This window comes from Esox lucius, chromosome 15, assembly GCF_011004845.1.
Source record: "Esox lucius isolate fEsoLuc1 chromosome 15, fEsoLuc1.pri, whole genome shotgun sequence".
In the NCBI taxonomy this organism is placed as follows: Eukaryota; Metazoa; Chordata; class Actinopteri; order Esociformes; family Esocidae; genus Esox; species Esox lucius.
This window is the reverse complement of record NC_047583.1, coordinates 8,972,842-8,994,024: the sequence shown is the minus strand read 5'-3', so window position 1 is coordinate 8,994,024 and position 21,183 is coordinate 8,972,842. Positions and strand designations below refer to the sequence as shown.

Sequence of the window (21,183 nt, the reverse complement as noted above, 5' to 3'; positions counted from 1 at the left end):
GAAGGTACTGTAGTACAGTATTTTGACCCTATCATACCCATGGGGAATAACAGCTATGGCCCCCTGTATTGCAATTCAGGGGTCCCTTTCTTTCCTGTCAGTAAAAGACTCATTATCCATAAATATCAATATGGCGAAAGAGGCACATGTTCACGTCTTCTTTGGAATAAAATGCATTCACTTTATTCCATTTTATAAATGCTCAATATTAAAATGAAGGAAATCGTCCCTTGAAAAATAAAAATAAACAAAAATGACTTGAATTTGCTCTTCTTTTTTTTGGGAAGGAGCAGTGCCTTGACTCCTTCTCCTCTCCCTCCGCCAGTCTCTTCTTCTGCCCCTCCCTCCCCTCCTCTCCCATCGACTGCACCTCCTCCCTCTTCCTCTGTACCCCTCTCATCCTCTGCACCTCCTCCCTCTTCCTTGGTCCCTCCTCCTTCTTCCTCTGCTCAGCATCCATCTGCTCATCATCCCCCTTCCTCTGCTCCTCCCACTCTGTTTCCCACTCAGAGCCAGCCACCTCCTCCAAACTTCTCTGCTCCTCCCACTCTGTTTCCCACTCAGAGCCAGCCACCTCCTCCAAACTTCTCTGCTCCTCCCACTCTGTTACCCACTCAGAGCTAGCCACCTCCTCCAAACTTCTCTGCACCTCCCACTCTATTTCCCACTCAGAGCCAGCCACCTCCTCCAAACTTCTTTGACATATCTGATGGGGGCTTGTATGTAGGTTGTCATCTTAGCTGGATTGTCTGGAACACCTTGAAAAGCCCCACTCGGCTGTTTCCTCCAGTTCCCCTCCTCCTCCACACTCCAAAGGTCCGTGATGAAATGATCCCCCTGCATTCTTGCTGCCTCTGCTTCCCTCCTGTTCTCTTCAGATGGAGGGGCACTCAGAGAATTCCCAAGGGCCCTAATGTTTGCCTAAATAATTCAACAGACAGAGATTTAGATGTACATTTCTGATTATTGGGCAGGTGCGATAAACACGTTAAAGATTTAGACGATTAACACATTAAAGATTGAAGACATTTTAAAAACAATATAGACTGACATGAACCTAAGTTGATTCTTTTTAGTATGGCTGTTGGTAATATTCAGACAACGACACCAGCATGCCTGGTTCAAACAGCATTTGATGAATGACTTAAAAATGTACCATCTGTAGTTGTTTCTGCCCCTTGATCTGCAGCACAAACCAGGAGGACTTTGGACAGTGGCAGCGACAAGTCTTTTGAGCCTGGCACTCAGGAGGTCTGGGCCAAGACCTCATGTCCTCCTAGGTTTAAATGGAGCAGGAGACAAGGAAAACTTAGAGAGATATACAAGGATTTACAGGGGAGAAGGAGAACTGACCCTACTCCTCCAGCGCAATAATATAGCAGTGTAAAACCTTGGAGCTGAGACAGGGGGGCCCAGTGACACTGTGGCCTTATCCGGGGGAGGCCCAGGACAGGGCCCAATAGGTAGGAAGTCAATCCACCCACATTGCCAAGCATCAACCAAAGGGACACCCACCAACCTCAACCCCCCTGAAATGAGGGCCAACTATTGTCAATCGTGACAACCCAGTGACTCCGCCCCTTAAGGGCATTGGAGAGGGGGCATTCCAGTGAGAGCCCACCTGGCAAGACAGCAAGGGTGTACAGTATCAAGCCTTTCCTTTCACATTCACACCCCTGGGCCAGACTGCACTTAATCATAGACCATGCTGAAGAGAGTTGAAATGTGCACTGAGTCTGCATTTCTTACCTTAATTGGCAGGTCATTCCACAATAGTGGAGCTCTATGAGAGAAGGCTCTGCCTCCGGCAATTTGTTTAGAAATTCTAGGTACAATTAGAAGGCCTGCATCTGGTGATCTTAGGTTACATGTAGGTATGTATGGCTGGATAATTTCAACAAGGTAAGTAGGAGCAAGTCCATGTATTGCTTTATAAGTTAACAATATTTCATGTTTCATCAACTGTGTGTCATCAGCATAACAGTGAAAATTGACATTGTAATTCCAGATGACAACACCCGGATGCAGCATATATAGTGAAAACAATAATGGTCCCAAAACCAAGCCTTGAGGAACACCAAAACATACCTTTGATTTTTCAGAGGACATGCTGTCCACACATACGAACTGATGCCTTTCAGAAAAATAAGATTTAAACCAAGCTAGAACATGTCCACGTTGCCCAACATGAGTTTCCAGTCTCTCTAAGAGAAGGGAGTGATCAATAGTGTCAAAAGCAGCACTAAGATCAAGAATCAACAGAACGGATGCGGAACCTACGGCCATTGTCTAAGGCAACCGCTTCCAAATGCAAACACCACACCTGGAAACAACTTCAGACCTTTTACCTGCTTAATTGACGAAGAAATAATGACGGAATTGACAACACTATGAATCAGATTTTGGGTCAATAGTCCAATTACTTTTGGTCTCTTGAAAAAGAGGGGGCTACATAATCAAGAGCTATTATTCCTAAACCATTCATTAAATTTGGATGGGAATACCCTCAAATCAAATCTGGGAGACAGCACATTAAGCCCATATTCATTATTTAACTGTAACATGAGTATATTTTGGTAAACAGCCAAAATAACAAAACTTTTTTTAAATGCACAAATGTAAGTCACCATCCACCAACAAACACTATCTGACTAATACTGTATTTCTAAAGTAGCATTGGTGTAAATGCAACAATTTGATTCTGTCAACACTTTCGTGTTAGAATTGTCGAGAGTGCTCTTAGAATTGTCAGGATCTACGCTGAACAAATAGCACAATGACTAGACCAAGAACATGCAGTGCTTTTCATGTCCGGGGAGGTTGTCGAGTGTCACTCAGACAAATGCACTGGATTCCCAACTGCACACACTGTTACAGTCTCACTCGAGACTTGTGCACCAACCTACGCGCCAATTGTTTTTGTGGTTTTCCTGGAACATGGAACCTCACATCCCTCGGATATGAAAGCAAGGGACGACGCACCACTTACTTTACATATTTTGTGTCTTTCTTGATTGAATGTGAAATTATACATTAGAAAAAGACAAAAAAGGGTAAAAAAAAAAGGGGGTGCAAAAATGATGCTAATAATGACAGTATTCACCATTGACTCGGTTGACATTAATAATGACACTATTCACCATTGACTTGGTTGACATAAATAATGACAGTATTCACCATTGACTTGGTTGACATTAATAATGACAGTATTCACCATTGACTTGGTTGACATAAATAATGACAGTATTCACCATTGACTTGGTTGACATAAATAATGACAGTATTCACCATTGACTTGGTTGACATTAATAATGACAGTATTCACCATTGACTTGGTTGACATTAATAATGACACTATTCACCATTGACTTGGTTGACATTAATAATGGGAGTATTCACCATTGACTTGGTTGACATGAATAATGACAGTATTCACCATTGACTTGGTTGACATGAATAATGACAGTATTCACCATTGACTTGGTTGACATGAATAATGACAGTATTCACCATTGACTCGGTTGACATTAATAATGACACTATTCACCATTGACTTGGTTGACATTAATAATGACAGTATTCACCATTGACTTGGTTGACATTAATAATGGGAGTATTCTCCATTGACTTGGTTGACATTAATAATGACAGTATTCACCATTGACTTGGTTGACATTAATAATGACAGTATTCACCATTGACTTGGTTGACATTAATGACTGATCTTCACAAAAAATGAATAAATGAATAAAAATGTTAATTTAACGCAATCCTAAATGGTGTCTAGCTAAATTTTCAAAGTTGGCATGATTTTAATGCGCAGACACAATTTTATAATGTTGAGACAATTTTATGACACAATAGTAGTCTTTGTCCCATTACTGACATGCTAGTGTATACTAAATAGTATGTACTTCACTGCGGATGGTGAAGTATGTACTGTTTAATACAAACAGCATGTTTTAGTATCTAGTATGTTTCACTATGAAGTATGCAAATTAAGATTCAGACCGTGTCCCATTGAAATGGGCTAAATCACCAATTTATTGACCAGTATCATTTCAGATGAACGAGTTATGTTCAAGCCATTCAACACAAGAGAACATGCAACTATACAATTTCTATTCAGTTGGTGGTGGTGGTGACATTTTGGGCCGATACGCCCCGAGTGGCTGAGGCGTTACACGTCAATTAACGGCTTTTAGATGTATTGTGGGCACCATGGGCTTAATCTGAAATGCAAAGCTTGCTAGTAGGAAAGAAATACAGTTCACAGGCAGCTGTTCTCACAAGAACAGTGTTTCGAAGATAGCATTGCTGTCTATGTCTAACGGGAACCCGTTCTACTGATTTGTTTTGTTGTCCCAAAATAATTCATGAACAAACCGACATGGCTCATTTAGAACTGACACTTACTGACACTGACTTCAAAGTAACCACGACTCGTTAAAGTAACCACGGTCTGTGACCCTTGTTACCATGGCAACACTGAATGCAATACTTCATGTTTTGCATTAATAAAAAGTGTTCTTACAGAGCATTCAGTCTTTGTATTAAAATGGACCGTTTGATAGAAAATGGATATACAAACCCACTATCAATGTATTATAGAGTTCTCAAAGTTAAAGACTAAAAGTTTTGTTTCTCAAGTATTGCTGTCACATTCAACTCAATTTGAGAGGATATCACTGCAGTGTGATTTCTTTCGACTTAACTTAATTCCTTATTCTTCAAACTAATTTCCCTTAGTCTGTGATAGAGCTTGAGGTGGCCCATGGTAATTTCCCCACTCCACAGTGTCTCTCTCTGGGTAAAACCCACTCCACCCCAACCCTCATCCCAGCTCTGATCCTCCTGTAATGGTGAACAGGATAGGTTGGACCTAGTCAGCATTGTTCCCCAGGACCCCCGTTTCTGTCCTATTAGACCTCTCCTCTCCTTCTCTTTATTCCTACATTTCCCTCTCCCTCCTAATGCCTTTAAATCACCCATCCTACTCTCGCTCTCTCTCTGTCTGTTTTATCCAACAGCTAGCTCTTCTGTTAGATAAGTAGACTATTGAAGGAAGCCAAATCTAACAAAATAACTTTTTTTTTTGAATAATGTAAGATATAATATAATGAACTCTCAGTCAGTGAATCCTCACCTTCGTCTAATTTATCTTTCATTTTATAGAGGGGAAATAAATCAATTTTCTCTCTTATTAGGATTCCTCTTCCTAAATCCTGGCATCTAGGTGCATTCTCTCTCCCTCTCTCTCTCTGTCTCTTTCTCTCTCTCTCAATGTACAGGTCTTCTCTGATCTCTGTTCATTTTTCATTCCTTCTCTTGCTCTGCGATTATCCCAGCGCATATCAAAGGCCTTTAATGAAGATTCACAACATTTTCCCCTTCTCTTCTAATACCTTATCAAAGAAGAATCTCGTTCCGGAAAATCAATTTTCTTTCATATTATTAAGTCCTCCTCCACTGCGCTTGCATGCACAATTCTTCGGTTAGCACGGAGCAACACAGAGGGACTTAACCCTGAACACCCCACACACACAATATAGATACCCTTATCTCATATCACACAGCTACTGCCTGCCTGAGAGATCAAGAGTTATGGAGTGGAGAGGGAAAGAGAGGAAAGAAGGAAGGAGAGTGGTTGAGGTTGAATATGTTTCTGCAATTGAAGTTGAACATGTTCTGTGATTGAGGTTGAACATGTTCTGTGATTGAGGTTGAACATGTTCTGTGATTGAGGTTGAACATGTTCTGTGATTTAGGTTGAATATGTTCTTTGTATGAGGTTTAATATGTTCTGTGGTTGACATTTAATATGTCCTGTGATTGAGGCAGAATAAATAATGTGGTTGAAGTTGAATTTCTCTGCAGCCGAATGTGTTCTGTGGTCTACAGTGGAGGCTGTCTTGGCCCAGTGATGGAGCTGGACTGGGGTCTATGGGGAAGGGAGGATGCGCCAGACGGTGGAGGGAGGATAGGTTCGTTGGTGGGGGAGGATAGGTTCGTTGGTGGGGGAGGATAGGTTCGTTGGTGGGGGAGGATAGGTTCGTCAGTGGGGGAGGATAGGTTCGGCGGTGGGGGAGGATAGGTTCGGCGGTGGGGGAGCAGGTTCGGCGGTGGGGGAGGATAGGTTCGTCAGTGGGAGAGGATAGGTTCGGTGGTGGGGGGGCAGATTTGGCGGTGGGGGAGGATAGGTTCGACAGTGGGGGAGGATAGGTTCATTGGTGGGGGAGGATAGGTTCGTCAGTGGGAGAGGATAGGTTCGGTGGTGGGGGGGCAGGTTCGGCGGTGGGGGAGGATAGGTTCGACAATGGGGGAGGATAGGTTCGTTGGTGGAGAGAGGATAGGTTCGGTGGTGGGGGAGCAGGTTCGGCGTGGGGGAGGATAGGTTCGTTGGTGGAGAGAGGATAGGTTCGTCAGTGGGGGAGGATAGGTTCGGTGGTGGGGGGGCAGGTTCGGCGGTGGGGGAGGATAGGTTCGACAATGGGGGAGGATAGGTTGGTTGGTGGAGGGTGGATAGGTTCGGCGGTGGGGGGGCAGGGTCGGCGGTGGGGGAGGATAGGTTCGACAATGGGGGAGGATAGGTTGGTTGGTGGAGGGAGGATAGGTTCGTCAGTGGGGGGGCAGGTTCGGCGGTGGGGGAGGATAGGTTCGGCGGTGGGGGGGCAGGGTCGGCGGTGGGGGAGGATAGGTTCGACAATGGGGGAGGATAGGTTGGTTGGTGGAGGGAGGATAGGTTCGTCAGTGGGGGGGCAGGTTCGGCGGTGGGGGAGGATAGGTTCGGCGGTGGAGGTAGTGTAGGCTGAGTTGCCAGGTGATAGATAAAGTGGGGCAGGGGTAATGATGAGGTATCATGAATGTAAATGATACTCAGTGCTGGAGGAGCTGGAGGGCTGGGGAGATCTGGAAGAGGAGAGACCAAGGGAGTGGGGGAATCCAGAGATGATGAAAGGAGAGCGGAGCAGAGCGAGAAGCAGAAGTGCTGGGGGTGGTGATGTATGTGGGCCGTCAGTGAGGTAGCACAAGATGCAGTGTGCTCTTCCACGGGGAGGCGAACCCCCGTCCCACACACACGCACACTCACACCTTACTTTATTCAGGAACGACACACACGCACACGCACACCTTACGTTAATCAGGGACGACACACACGCACACCTTACGTTATTCAGGGACGACACACACGCACAGAGGAAAAACAGTGCAGAAGACTGAGTTCCGATGGTCCCACTGCGAACCCGATGCTACATCAGACCTGATGTGGAATAACTGAAATCTGCTGGGTGGATTTTGGCCAGACAGACTTAGAGTTGGAGAGAGTTAGGAAGAGTTGCTGCGTGTCAACATATGGGTCTCTGAGATTGTTTCAGTGTGTGACAATGGTTTTCTAGTTGCGTGCGCGACATGTCTCAGGACAGGCGTGTGTGCACTCTGGTGTGAGCGCACGTGTTTCATGTGTGCTATCGCTGCCCGGGTCTGAGAGGAGGAGTGTGTCTGGTATCGGGAGCAGGGTAATCCATTCTCCCCACTGTGACACGGAGACAGACAGGTAGGCCTGTGGCCGTGGCTCGTTACTGCAGCCTATTGTCATGCTGGGTTACATGGCTGCATGATCACATTACCCTGCACTGGACCAGGCACGTTTATTCAGTTTACACTGTTCTGTGTTCCCAGCCAACTTATTTCCTTTAGCCAGGCCCTGCCGACAAGCTCCTCAATGCCATATTAATCTTGTTTACGGACTTATCTCACCACAAATATCACAACCTCAGGCGGGCAGGGAGGCAGGCAGGCAAGACGCGCACACACGGACACGCACGAAACAGATATCACAACCACTGGGTTTATCCTCACTCCAGCGGTTGAGGAAGGGCAAGGATGTCCATGCACAGGCACGGGCACGCGGGCACGCGTGCACGCAAACACACAAGCACGCGCAGGAACAGACACACCGACACAGCGCAATCCATTTACCAGAGCAGAGGAGAATTGGCTGTTTACCTGTTGGTGATCTGTACATACAGAGGTGGATATATAGAGAGGGGGAGGGAGGAAGAGACAGAGTGGGGGGGGGGGGTTGTGTGACTGTGCGTGTCTGTGTGTATGTGTGTGTGTGTGTGTGTATAGAGTGATTGTTACTGTAGGATATTAGATCTAACCCAGTTTAGTCACACAGACACAGAGAACATGTGTTTTGAGAATATATAGAACGTTCATTGCATTAACCGTTTGACGCATACGATCACACCAGTGTGATCAGGCTAGAGTGGTCCCTGAAGCGTACGATCACACCGGTGTGATTAGAACGTCATGTTTAGAACGCACCATTAGCATGTCTAGTTTAAGTAACGTAACAATGGCTGGTCAGACCGCGCTGTTATTTACTCACATTTAGCTCAAACAGTGTTTATAACTTTATTTCCTGATTGTAATGGTGTCAAGACCACACTATTATATTAACCAGGTAGAAAGCATTCAAATCGGGACAAGAAGTGTTACTTAAGTACCAACAGACAGCCAACACTAATACACAAAAACGAATTATATAAGCGACTACTTTAGAGCATCTTAACATTTCCTGGAAGAGCTGACAACCGATCAAAACCATTGTAAAAACCTTCTAGAAGTTACCTTACCCCTTTTTATATAGTTTATTCATTTTCACTGCACTGAATTACTGGTCACGCTTTGTTAGCTAGTGGTTAGCTGACGTTTGCTAGCGGTTAGCTGACATTTTCTAGCTAGCTACAGTTATACATCAACCAACTTTTCCAGCTCTTAGAATTTGAGTCAACGAGAGAAGCTTGCAATGTATGTAATGTTCCTTACCTGGCAAGGTGACTATTCAAATGCTGGAGTGAGTTCAAATGTAGTAGTGAGTACTGAAGTCACGCGCAAAAAAACTCACGCTGGGGGGTCGGTAAGGAATATTTGAAACTCACTCATGAAAAGGTAAATAGTATATACTTTATATATTACACAGACTGTACGTATTGTGCCGTTAATGTATCCTTTCGCCTATCAGCGTTGGTCCAACGCCTCAGGGAGAACCACACGGCCCAGGGCTGGGAAACAGGACCTCTGAAGGCAGCCCTGTTGCTATTTCTAAACACTGCTCAGCTTCCACCCCCTGCGAGGCACTCAAGCCCCCAACCGGGCATCGTCAGGGGGGAGTCAAAAAAGGTTCCTTATGGAAGCAGCTCCAGAGAGCAGAGAGAGGAAGACTGAAGAAGGGATTCTGTTCCCTGGATTTTGTTGTTTTGCTTTTATTTGGTCCACTTTTTGTGAGTCCCCCCAGGGCCCAGAACACTTGCTCTGTGTCTGCTCCCTGTGTCTCGCCCTGTTCCCATATATTTACTGTGGCTTTCACCATGGGAAGAGCCAATACACCCACAAATGGTTGTTAAGCTTCATAAATCAGGCAATAGTTACATAAAATTACAGTCAATAAATAGAAATTCCACTTACATCTATGAATGCAAACATTTCTCACAATGGGGAACATGGTTCAAGAGGCAAACTACAATCCTAAGGCCACAGCATGTTTGCATCTCAAAAATTCCACTTATATGCCAACTGCCTATTTAGGAGGGTTACCAGAAAAAGCATTAATTGAGAACAATCAACCAAGTGCCTGGATTTTGTTATACAGCAAGGGTAATTGTACTGGAATGAGCTGCTATTGTCAGTCAAACAAAAATGTTGCCCCCTTGCCATGAATTCCAGTGGTTGGTTTGGGTTCAAGAAATGACCTGTGTAAATAAAACAACTTCATACCAATGGTCAGATGTGTCAGAACTTTGTTGTTATGAGTCTGTTTTCTTTCCACCAGTCCTGACCTTAAAGGGATATTTTCTTTAGTAGCACGATAGACCTGATTTACAACTTTTAGTGTTGAAGGATCATCCATCATTTTGTTTTAACAAAAAATTATATTTCAGAGATTTATATGGCTGTCTAGCTGGGTGCACGAGCCAAAAACCACAGTGGTCTGTTTCACCCCAAAATTGTCCTAAACTGTCTCCACATTGAATTCTAAAGAATACAAAAAAATTGGGATATTGTTTTTTTTCTGCAAACATCACTACTGTAGTTGATCAATAGACGAAAATGGGCTAGCTAGTTCAGCTGTGGTACATCGCCAGTGGTGTTCTGGTCACTGACTTAATGACTCATAGAAATATGGTTCTGTGCATCCTCTTCTAGATTATAACAGTCTGACTTAGACAAGGTTTTGAACAATGTAGCACTAGAAAGAGGCATTAGCACTGTATTAGCATTGAGAATCAGGCTTTTTGGAGTTTTGTGTATGTGGCTATGCGAAACTAGCCGTGCGTAGATTTAGAAAAGAGTTGTGAAAAAAAGGCAAAGTAGGAGGTAAACACAGTTTGAGTGATACAAATTTATGATAGGCATAGAGGACAATTGTTTATAAGCCTCAAAGACATGAGATGGTTGTGTAGTTAATTTTTTTAGTTTAAGATTTTGGTGTGTCTTGCCTCTGCTGTATTTTGGACATGCCTGCAGCTAGACAGACAAAATAATTCCCCTTCCATAAGGGAAAGCATCTTTTCATATGAAATTAGAAGAAAATGCTCAGTACTGCCTTCCTTGCAAGGGGAAGTTGCACAGAGTATTGTAAACAAGATCCCTTGAATCATAACCAATGTTGGTTTTCTTATACAGACCTTATGGCTCATCTGCATCAAGGGTGGCAATACGTTTTGGAGGTGGCTTTAAAATAATAATAGAAATTGAAATAATAAAAACAAATATAATTATGTAATTTACATCTAACAGTTTATTATTCACTGTAGATTAGATTATATTTATCTAACTGTAGATTAGATTATATTTACAATAAATATTTTCTTAATTAAATAAAGAAATATTTCACACCAAAAAATTTGGGGGGCGTTGTTAGTATGAATTTGTCATGTCATATTGTGAGCTGTTATATTATAGAGTGGTTAAGAGCGGTTATGTTCCTTTGCTCATTTATGACATCCTCTGACAGCAGGCAGAAAGAGGCCGTGTTTTAATTACCATCAGAAATTCTCTCTTTTTCTCACCTTTGCTCCTTCTCTGCCTCGCCTTCCAGTTTAGAAACTGGAGACATTGAATTGGCCTTCTAGTTCCTTTCTGAATGCAATAATGGTGGGACAGAGGGGGAAAAAGAAAGATAGAGAGAGAGAGGGTGGGAAAGAGAGAGAGAGATAGAGAGATATATATTCCATGCTCAGGGTAGGGGATGAGAACATACAGGATTAGAATGATTTCATTACTGTTCCTCTGTGAGTTCCTCTCTAAAGCCCCGGCTTACACACACATGCGCACACACATACACACACATATGCACACACACACATATGCACACACACTTGCACACACACATCCACACAAGCATGCACACGCACACACACACACATATATATATATATATATATATATATGCATATATATGTATATATATATATATATATATATATATGCATATATATATATATATATATATATATATGCATATATATATATATATATATATATATATATATATATATGCATATATGTATATATATATATATATATATATATATATATATATATATATATGCACATTGACATGTGCACAACCATAGACACACATACACGCACACATGCAAACATACGCAATTTTTTTATCTCATTTAAATAAATGGTAATATAATCAACAGATGTTACGAGGATAATCATATATAAAAATTGTAAATGTTAATAACAAAAACCTTTCCACATATTTTACATTGTTTTTTCTGAAGCAATGAATAAAAAATTTACTGATTTGAAGACAAATTAGTACGTTTGATGTTAATTGGATATTTCCATTGATATTACCAATATAAAACGACATCAGAAAGGTTCTGAGTTAAATCGGTACAGTTAGAAAATCCATATGTTCCGAGAAGCCTAGAGAGAGATCCACAGTATGTAAAAGTGTTTTATCATTGCGATATCATATTTTTGTTCATGTTTTCTATTTTAGACAGTTTTCAATAATTGAACTGCAAAGATAAGCAATTACTGTGTTTGTATGTTATTGTATCTTACGTTTATTTATTTTTTTTAACAAAAAATGAAACAGTATATCAGATCAGACAGATCCCAGTGAGTAGTCTATGTGAGGTTTGACATCTATATTTATAGCGCTCTCTGCTATAGCCCAATACACACACACACAAACATACACATTCCTCAGTCCCCCCCATAATGCAGGAGGGGTGCATTTATCACCCGAAGATCAATCCTGCAGGCTGCAGTTAATATTTTCTCATGGATAAATCATTTATCTGTTTTTACCACCCTGTGATAGATGGTCTTCTTCTTTCTCCGCTCTGACGGACGACAGGAAAACAGAAAACACTAATGACACATCAAACATGCACACTGACTATCGGAAGGCAACTCAGAAATCCAATGATTTAAATTCCTGGAGAGAAAAAAAAAAGATGAATCGTTTTCAAATGTTTTCCTCAAACAGCAATTTACAGGAATCAATTCGGACAATTTTAGTGAAATCACTTGCTAATATTTTGGAAACTGCCTGTGATTTAAATATAAGTACATCAGGCGTTTAAGTCTCTCTATCCTCCATCTCCTTGTCTCTGTGTGAAGAGCCCTGGACATTGCAGTCTCTCTATCCTCCATCTCCTTGTCTCTGTGTGAACAGCCCTGGACATTGCAGTCTCTCTATCCTCCATCTCTGTGTGTCTGTGGGTGAACAGCGCTGGACATTTCAGTCTCTCTACCCTGCTTCTCTGGGTGTCTGTGGATGAACAGCACTGGACATTTCAGTCTCTCTACCCTGCTTCTCTGTGTGTCTGTGGGTGAACAGCGCTGGACATTGCAGTCTCTCTATCCTCCGTCTCTGTGTGTCTGTGGGTGAACAGCGCTGGACAGCGGGGAGACAGATTGTGTGGGGAAAGAAAGCAGTGTGGCTGTTTGACGGCTCAACTGAATGCTGTGAGTGGCCTCTACTGGCTAACTGGGGGCAACATGAGTCATTCAGCACCGACCAGCTACATCACCCGCATGTAAACCATACACATGCCCTCTGTCCCACGCACACACATACGCACGCCCTCTGTCCCACGCACACACATAGGCTGGCCTTCATGAAGAGACTCATGAAACAATATACACAGGGGATGGTATATATCTTGAAATAATTTTAACTCCTAAATGTGTGTTTTGGCATTTACAGTCCAGTATTTTTACATTTAAGTGGTTTTATAGACACTTATCCAGAGCAACTAATACAAATATGTTCATTTATAAAACAGATAGGCAGACAACTATATAACTCAGTCAACAGTGAGTACATTTTCCTCAATATAGTAGCTATAAGAAGAGTGTCAGCAAAACAAAAAGAAGCATGAGTCTTAGTTCATGAAAAGCAATGCACACGTGTGTTAGCAGCATAGCGTTAGCTAGCCCAGAGTCAGTGCTGGTGACGGAATGACTACTATTATGCAAAGACACAGCATGGATTTATAGATCCCAGCTAACAGAGGAAAGCAGGCCCAGGAGACTGTCCTTACATCAATACAACAATGAGAAGCATCGACCTATCACACAGCCTGATTTATCAGTAGGCCGTACACGCATCGATACAGCGCTGACACTATGTATATCGGAGCAACATGTATATCTGTTCTGTCGGCATATCTGTGGACAACATTCGGACCAGGGCAGTATGTTATTTGTTTGATTTTTTGTTTTGTCTCTTGTTTTCTCATCACACATTTTTGACTGATGGACCGCTGTTTGAAATTCTACTGTTCCTAACCAAAGCATTTTCCTCTGCCATATATAACACCTGCCAGACTGTGTACACAACCAGTACATTGATGTGTAAAATACAGGTAGTTAACTAGACACTGAGTCAGGTGTAGAATATATTACAGTAATTAATGTAACGGTAATGAATACCTTCATGTTTGTGTTCATGCAAAATATTGCATGTAATATGACAACTGAAGTTGAAGATGTGGTTGTTGACGATAATTAAAATAGATTGTTTTCAATGAATTTTAAAGATTTAAATTAGGCCAAAACATGTTGCATGGAGACTATGGAGATACGGACAGTTACAGTTCAAGTTGTGGTTGTATGGTAAGATGAAGCTCTGCCCCCAGATGAAGCCCCCAGATGACCCCTGTGATATCCACTTTCATCCATACCAATGTAGGCTAGCTGTCCTCTCCTACATAGCAGACTCAATGATAAATAGTCTTATTTCGCAAAAATCAAACAGTCACATTTAAATATAGACAAGCTAATGCAAAGGTCAACATTGTAATCTGCACCTTTGATCTTTATAGAGATTCTTGAGTAGCACCATGATAAATCTAAAACAAGGGCATTTGTGTGTGTGTGTGTGTGTGTTGTGTGTATGTTAGTGTGTGTTGTGTTTGTGGTTGTGTGTGCTAATAAAATCCTAACGATCAGAGCCTTTACGCACTTAGGGAGCATTTTATTATAATCGCCATGGAAAAGCTATCCATGCATTGAGATGAGGGCATCACACAACAACCAGTAAAAACACACACACAAACACACACACCCACAAACACACAGACAGACGCACACCCAGAGGGCCTAGTCTGAGTTTTTAAATACACTCTGTAGGCTGGCTTGTCTTCACCAGAATCGCAAAATCAAATAATAACAAGCAGTATTTAAACTAGAAACTGATCTGTGCAAAATAATTAGGATTTAAATATGTACAACTTACAGTGCCATACCAACGACAACTAAATAGCTAACATGCTGGTGTGCTGAGAAAGATTGAGAGCAAAATGGAGTGAGAGAGAAAAGAGGTGGAGAGGGCAGAGGAGTGAAGAGAGGAAACATAACATTGAAGGTAGAGTTTGTGCCATTGAATGATGAAAAGTCCATATGTTACAGAGGCGTCATAAATTATGTCCAAATGTATTGTGGGGCCAGCGAGGGGTGATCCTGAAATAGGCCACAGAGAGACACCGACAGTAAGGAAACAAATAGACCTTGTATCAGCAAGAGAGAGCTACTGATTCACACACACACACACACACACACACACACACTGTAACACTGCTGGCCACGAGCTCCAGCCTGCAAAAAAATGCAAGCACACACACATACATCCAAAAGCATGACCTCACACACACTCCTAAAAATACTCTAAAAGAGGGAGTGTGATAGAAACAGGGAGGGGGGGTAGAGAGAGAGGGGGACAGAGGGACAGCGAGAGCAAGATGGAGAGGATGATAGAGAGATGGGGGTGTCTGGGTGACTCTGGGGGAGGAGGGAGTAGGTTTGAATAGGTGGAGGGAATCTAGGGGATGATGGAGGTGGATGTGGGAGGTAGGAGTAGATTTGGAAAGGTGGAGGTGATCTAAGGGATGATGGGGGTGGATGTGGGAGGTTGGAGTATGTTTGGATACATGGAGGTAATCTAGGGGATGATGGGGGTGGATGTGGGAGGTTGGAGTATGTTTGGATACATGGAGGTGATCTAGGGGATGATGGGGGTGGATGTGGGAGGTTGGAGTATGTTTGGATACATGGAGGTGATCTAGGGGATGATGGGGGTGGATGTGGGAGGTTGGAGTAGATTTGGATAGGTGGAGGTGATCTAGGGGATGATGGGGGTGGATGTGGGAGGTAGAACTAGGTTTCAATAGGTGGAGGGGATCTAGTGGATGAGGGGGGTGGATATGACAGGTAGGAGTAGGTTTGGGGCTCAGGGAGGCTGAGCGAGGGTCAGAGGGAGAATCAGAGGGGAGGGGTAGGTTTCTTGGAGGTTTGATGTGGACAGGTCCATCTGTACATGATGTAGGAGGATACTTAGAGATCTGCTCTTCAGCTGGGAACAGAGACACTGACCATTGAAAAGTAAAACCACTTCAGATTATGTCTCTCCAGTTCATCATGTTGTAATTTCATAGTAGGAAATTTAGAGTTCTCCTGTCTTCTCCTGATCCTTAAATCTTTTTTCCACAGGAGGTCTGATAGGTCCATATTATTTTACTGTAGATAGAGGAGTTCTGATATGTCTAGCCTGTGTGCGCATGTGTGTGTGTGTGTGTGTGTGTGTGTGTATGTGTGTGGGGGGTGGGGTGTATGTGTGTGGGTGTGTGTAGGTGTGTGCGTATGTAGGGCTACTTGTCCAAAGCAAAAAACTACAGCGGAAAGGAGCCAGGGGAACATTGGCTGGGAGGAGAGTCTAGCGCATTTCCATTGTTGCACATGGCACCTGGAGCACAGCATTCTGAACCATGTGAAGCATAGAGCATCAGGCCTCCTGAAATGATTACTCTACTATACCTGTCAGCGCCCAAACACAGTAACACATAGCCTGACACAATCACTCTACTGTACCTGTCAGCACCCAAACACAGTAACACCTAGCCTGACACGATCACTCTACTGTACCTGTCAGCACCCAAACACAGTAACACCTAGCCTGACACAATCACTCTACTGTACCTGTCAGCACCCAAACACAGTAACACCTAGCCTGACACGATCACTCTACTGTACCTGTCAGCACCCAAACACAGTAACACCTAGCCTGACACGATCCCTCTTCTGTATCTGTCAGCACCAAACACAGTAACACCTAGCCTGACACAATCACTCTACTGTATCTGTCAGCACCCAAACACAGTAACACATAGCCTGACACAATCACTCTAATGTACCTGTCAGCACCCAAACACAGTAACACCTAGCCTGACACAATCACTCTACTGTATCTGTCAGCACCCAAACACAGTAACACCTAGCCTGACACAATCACTCTACTGTACCTGTCAGCACCCAAACACAGTAACACCTAGCCTGACACAATCACTCTAATGTACCTGTCAGCACCCAAACACAGTAACACCTAGCCTGACACAATCACTCTAATGTACCTGTCAGCACCAAACACAGTAACACCTAGCCTGACATGGTCACTCTACTGTATCTGTCAGCACCCAAACACAGTAACACCTAGCCAATGGTTGAATAGGACAAAATACAATCAATTACAATATTATCAAGTGAGACTGAGTACAATGCAATTTGGTATCCCATAATAGACTGCAGTGGACTATAGTAGAGTGTGCTGTGAAGTGATTCCATTCCTGCACCACTGTATTACATTTGCTGCTGAGATGTGGGAGAAATACCCTCCTATATTGATGAAATGGGATCAGGACATGTTTGTAATCACAGAGATTATCACAGAAATAAATCTAGGTTTGTAAACATTGTGCCATTTCTACACTATTGAAACAACAACAAGACATAGACTTGTAAACGTGAGTGATCATAGCCTGGCTCAGTCATTTTGCTGTCATGTTTTAAACATGATTATTGTCTTCTCAGGGTTTCTCAGCAGTTCAACCCAGGGCCAACAATGGGTTTTCATCAACAAACAAACACATTTCTCTAACGATGACACAAGGTTTTTCCTAGTCATTTACCTATTGGATCTTTTCTTCTCTTGATTCTGATGATTTTCATACATATGTGTGTGTGTGTGTGTGTGTGTGTGTGTGTGTCGCACGGTTAGGTTCCTAAGAAGCCGTCCTCAGCCTGTGTATTTATTTACTCCATAAATCATCACATTACACATCATAAGTAGGCCATCATTATTAATTGGCCAACAGAGAGTCTCAGTGACAGCAACCCTCCAGCGGCCACACACACACACACACACACAGACACACCACACACACACACACATACAGACACACACACAGACACACACACACACAGACGCACACACATACACACGTGAGTTAGTAAGGCAACATACCGAAGAACCGAAAAAGACATATCAAATCACTTCCTTTTACATCTGTTCTAGCTGCTGCAATGTATTACAGTTTTTTACAGTCGCTAGGACACATTTCCCAATACTTAGGTCACTTTTTTAAAACTTTTCACACAGTGAGCACAACAGAAGTATAAGTATAAGTTATCATTGCTTTGGCACAAAATGCATTCAATGACTACATCTTTCAAATTACATTAATTATTTTCTCACTTCAACACAACAACCGCCAAAACTCTGTGTACTTACAGGCCAATTTGCACATGCTTACATACTGTTTTCAAAACTGTTAAACTTAAGTTCAAAACAATAACATAATACAAAACCGAATAAGACAGCAATTTGCTACAATTCTACAGTAATATTTTAATGAAATATATTTTAAATCTTAAAATTAGATGCTATAAAAACAATTGGACAATTGGACCAACCACAGCTGATTCTCATTGTAGATGTTTCATTACAAAAGGAGACAACTGCTGAGTAGTTTTGCGTTGTGATGTGGACCCAGCCAGAAATAGACAAGTGGCTGAAAGAGGAAGAAGAGTGGCTGGGAGGGGGCGAGGAATACGTATGTGTGGTGGAAGAAGAATAAGAGGAAGATCAAGAGCTGTAGTCTCAGATGAGATCAGAGCTACTGTAATTGATCATGTAGTAAATCATGGTCTCTCAATGAGAGAGGCTGGTCAGAAAGTGCAGCCAAATCTGCAACACTCAACAGTGGCATCTATTGTTAGAGTCTTCACCACTCCCGTGCAGTCACCGGGTGGTTTGCAGCCCATCACAGAATGGTGTCACTTTTCCTCCCACCTTACTCTCCATTCCTCAACCCCATAGAGGAATTATTTTCTTCATGGAGGTGGAAGGTTTATGACCACCATCCACATGATCAAATATCCCTCCTGGACGCAATGAATGCTGGATGCCTGGACATATCAGCAGAAGATTGTCAGGGATGGATCAGGCATGCCAGAAGATTTTTTCCTAGGTGTACTGCCCTAGATGACATAAGATGTGATGTGGATGAGAACCTGTGGCCAAACGGAGAAGACCGAGTAGATTAGCATTACTATCAGTGGATGGTGCGTATACAAATTCTTGTATTCAGTGCAATTTTCTTTTTATAAATAAAAGACATAAAACATATTGTGGCTTTCTGCATCATGTCTGATTCATTCCAGTAACATATAATGCAGTGAATTATAAACAGAGATGTGTCCTTGTTTTACACAAGAAAACATTGTTAGTGTTTTTTAGGTCATTGTTTTGTGGGTGACAAAGTGTGTTTGTTGTCTGTCAACCTTTGCTAGTGTTCTGGAAGAATGAGTTTATTTTGTATTAAGTGATTTTGTAGTTTTAGTGCATTTTGAAAGTGAAATGAACTGCTGTGCCGAGCTGAAAGCTGGTTTGGAGAACTGTGTGAAGAGTTTTGAAAAAGTGACCTAGGTATTGAGAAATGTGTCCTAGCGACTGTAAAAAACTGTAATGAGCAGGACAGAGCTGAGAGGGACAGAGCAATGCATACTATCCAGATATTTAAAGTGCACAGTAAGAAGATCTATTTGCAACTATCATCATCGTATGGTAGTTAATTAAACGTTTTCAGGAAACATTTTAAAAGGATCTTCACTAAGCGCAGCCAAACCCACCAACATTCAATATTAAACATAAGATTGTACATGTACAGTGGGGGAACAAGTATTTGATACACTGTCGATTTTGCAGGTTTTCCCACTTACAAAGAATGTAGAAGTCTGTCATTTTTATCATAGGTACTCTTCAACTTCAACTGAGTGATGGAATCTAAAACAAAAATCCAGAAAATCACATTGTATGATTTTTAAGTAGTTAATTAGCATTTTATTGCATGACATAAGTATTTGATACATCAGAAAAACTTAATATTTGGTACAGAAACCTTTGTTTGCAATTACAGAGATCATACGTTTCCTGTAGTTCTTGACCATGTTTGCACACACTGCAGCAGGGTTTTTGGCCCACTCCTCCATACAGACCTTCTCCAGATCCTTCAGGTTTCGGGGCTGTTGCTGGGCAATACAGACTTTCAGCTCCCTCCAAAGGTTTTTTATTGGGTTCAGGTCTGGAGACTGGCTAGGCCACTCCAGGAACTTGAGAGGCTTCTTAGTTGCCCTGGCTGTGTGTTTCAGGTCGTTGTCATGCTGGAAGATCCAGCCAAGACACATCTTCAATGCTCTTACTGAGGGAAGGAGGTTGTTGGCCAAGATCTTGCGATACATGGCCCCATCCATCCTCCCCTCAATACGGTGCAGATGTACTGCCCCCTTTGCAGAAAAGCATCCCCAAAGAATGATGTTTCCACCTCCATGCTTCACGGTTGGGTTGGTGTTCTTGGGGTTGTACTCATCCTTCTTCTTCCTCCAAACACGGCGAGTGGAGTTTAGACCAAAAAGCACTATTTTTGTCTCATCAGACCACACGACCTTCTCCCATTCCTCCTCTGGATCATCCAGATGGTCATTGGCAAACTTCAGATGGGCCTGGACATGCGCTGGCTTGAGCAGGGGGACCTTGCGTGCGCTGCAGGATTTTAATCCATGACGGTGTAGTGTGTTACTAATGGTTTTCTTTGAGACTGTGGTCCCAGCTCTCTTCAGGTCATTGAACAGGTCCTGCCGTGTAGTTCTGGGCTGATCCCTCACCTTCCTCATGATCATTGATGCCCCACGAGGTGAGATCTTGCATGGAGCCACAGAACGAGGGAGATTGACCTTGAACTTCTTCCATTTTCTAATAATTGTGCCAACAGTTTTTGCCTTTTCACCAAGTTGCTTGGCTATTGTCCTGTAGCCCATCCCAGCCTTGTGCAGGTCTACAATTTTATCCCTGATGTCCTTACACAGCTCTCTTGTCTTGGCCATTGTGGAGAGATTGGAGTCTGTTTGATTGAGTGCGTGGACAAATGTCATTTATACAGGTAACGAGTTCAAACAGGTACAATTAACACAGGTAATGAGTGGAGAACAGGAGGGCTTCTAAAAGACAAAGTAACAGGACTTTGAGAGCCGGAATTCTTACTGGTTGGTAGGTGATCAAATACTTACATTATGCAATAAAATGAAAACTAATTATTTAAAAATCATACAATATGATTTTCTGGATTTTTGTTTTAGATTCTGTCACTCATAGTTGAGGAGTACCTATGATAGAAATTACAGACCTCTACATGCTTTGTAAGTGGGAAAACCTGCAAAATCGGCAGTGTATCAAATATTTGTTCTCCCCACGGTATTTTTAGAACTACCATTGGATTCATCTCAATTTATCACAAGTCTTTGGAAACTTTATAA

General features: G+C 42.5%; 1 long non-coding RNA gene across 1 annotated transcript; it reads right to left on the bottom strand.

The window, feature by feature from the left end:
• Positions 1-419: 419 nt before the first annotated feature.
• On the bottom strand, positions 420-8,864 carry LOC117595586. Its single transcript, XR_004576840.1, has 3 exons — positions 8,836-8,864; positions 1,157-1,276; positions 420-921 (listed from the first exon to the last, which is right to left on the bottom strand). It is a non-coding gene; the product is annotated as an uncharacterized LOC117595586 (long non-coding RNA).
• Positions 8,865-21,183: the final 12,319 nt, after the last annotated feature.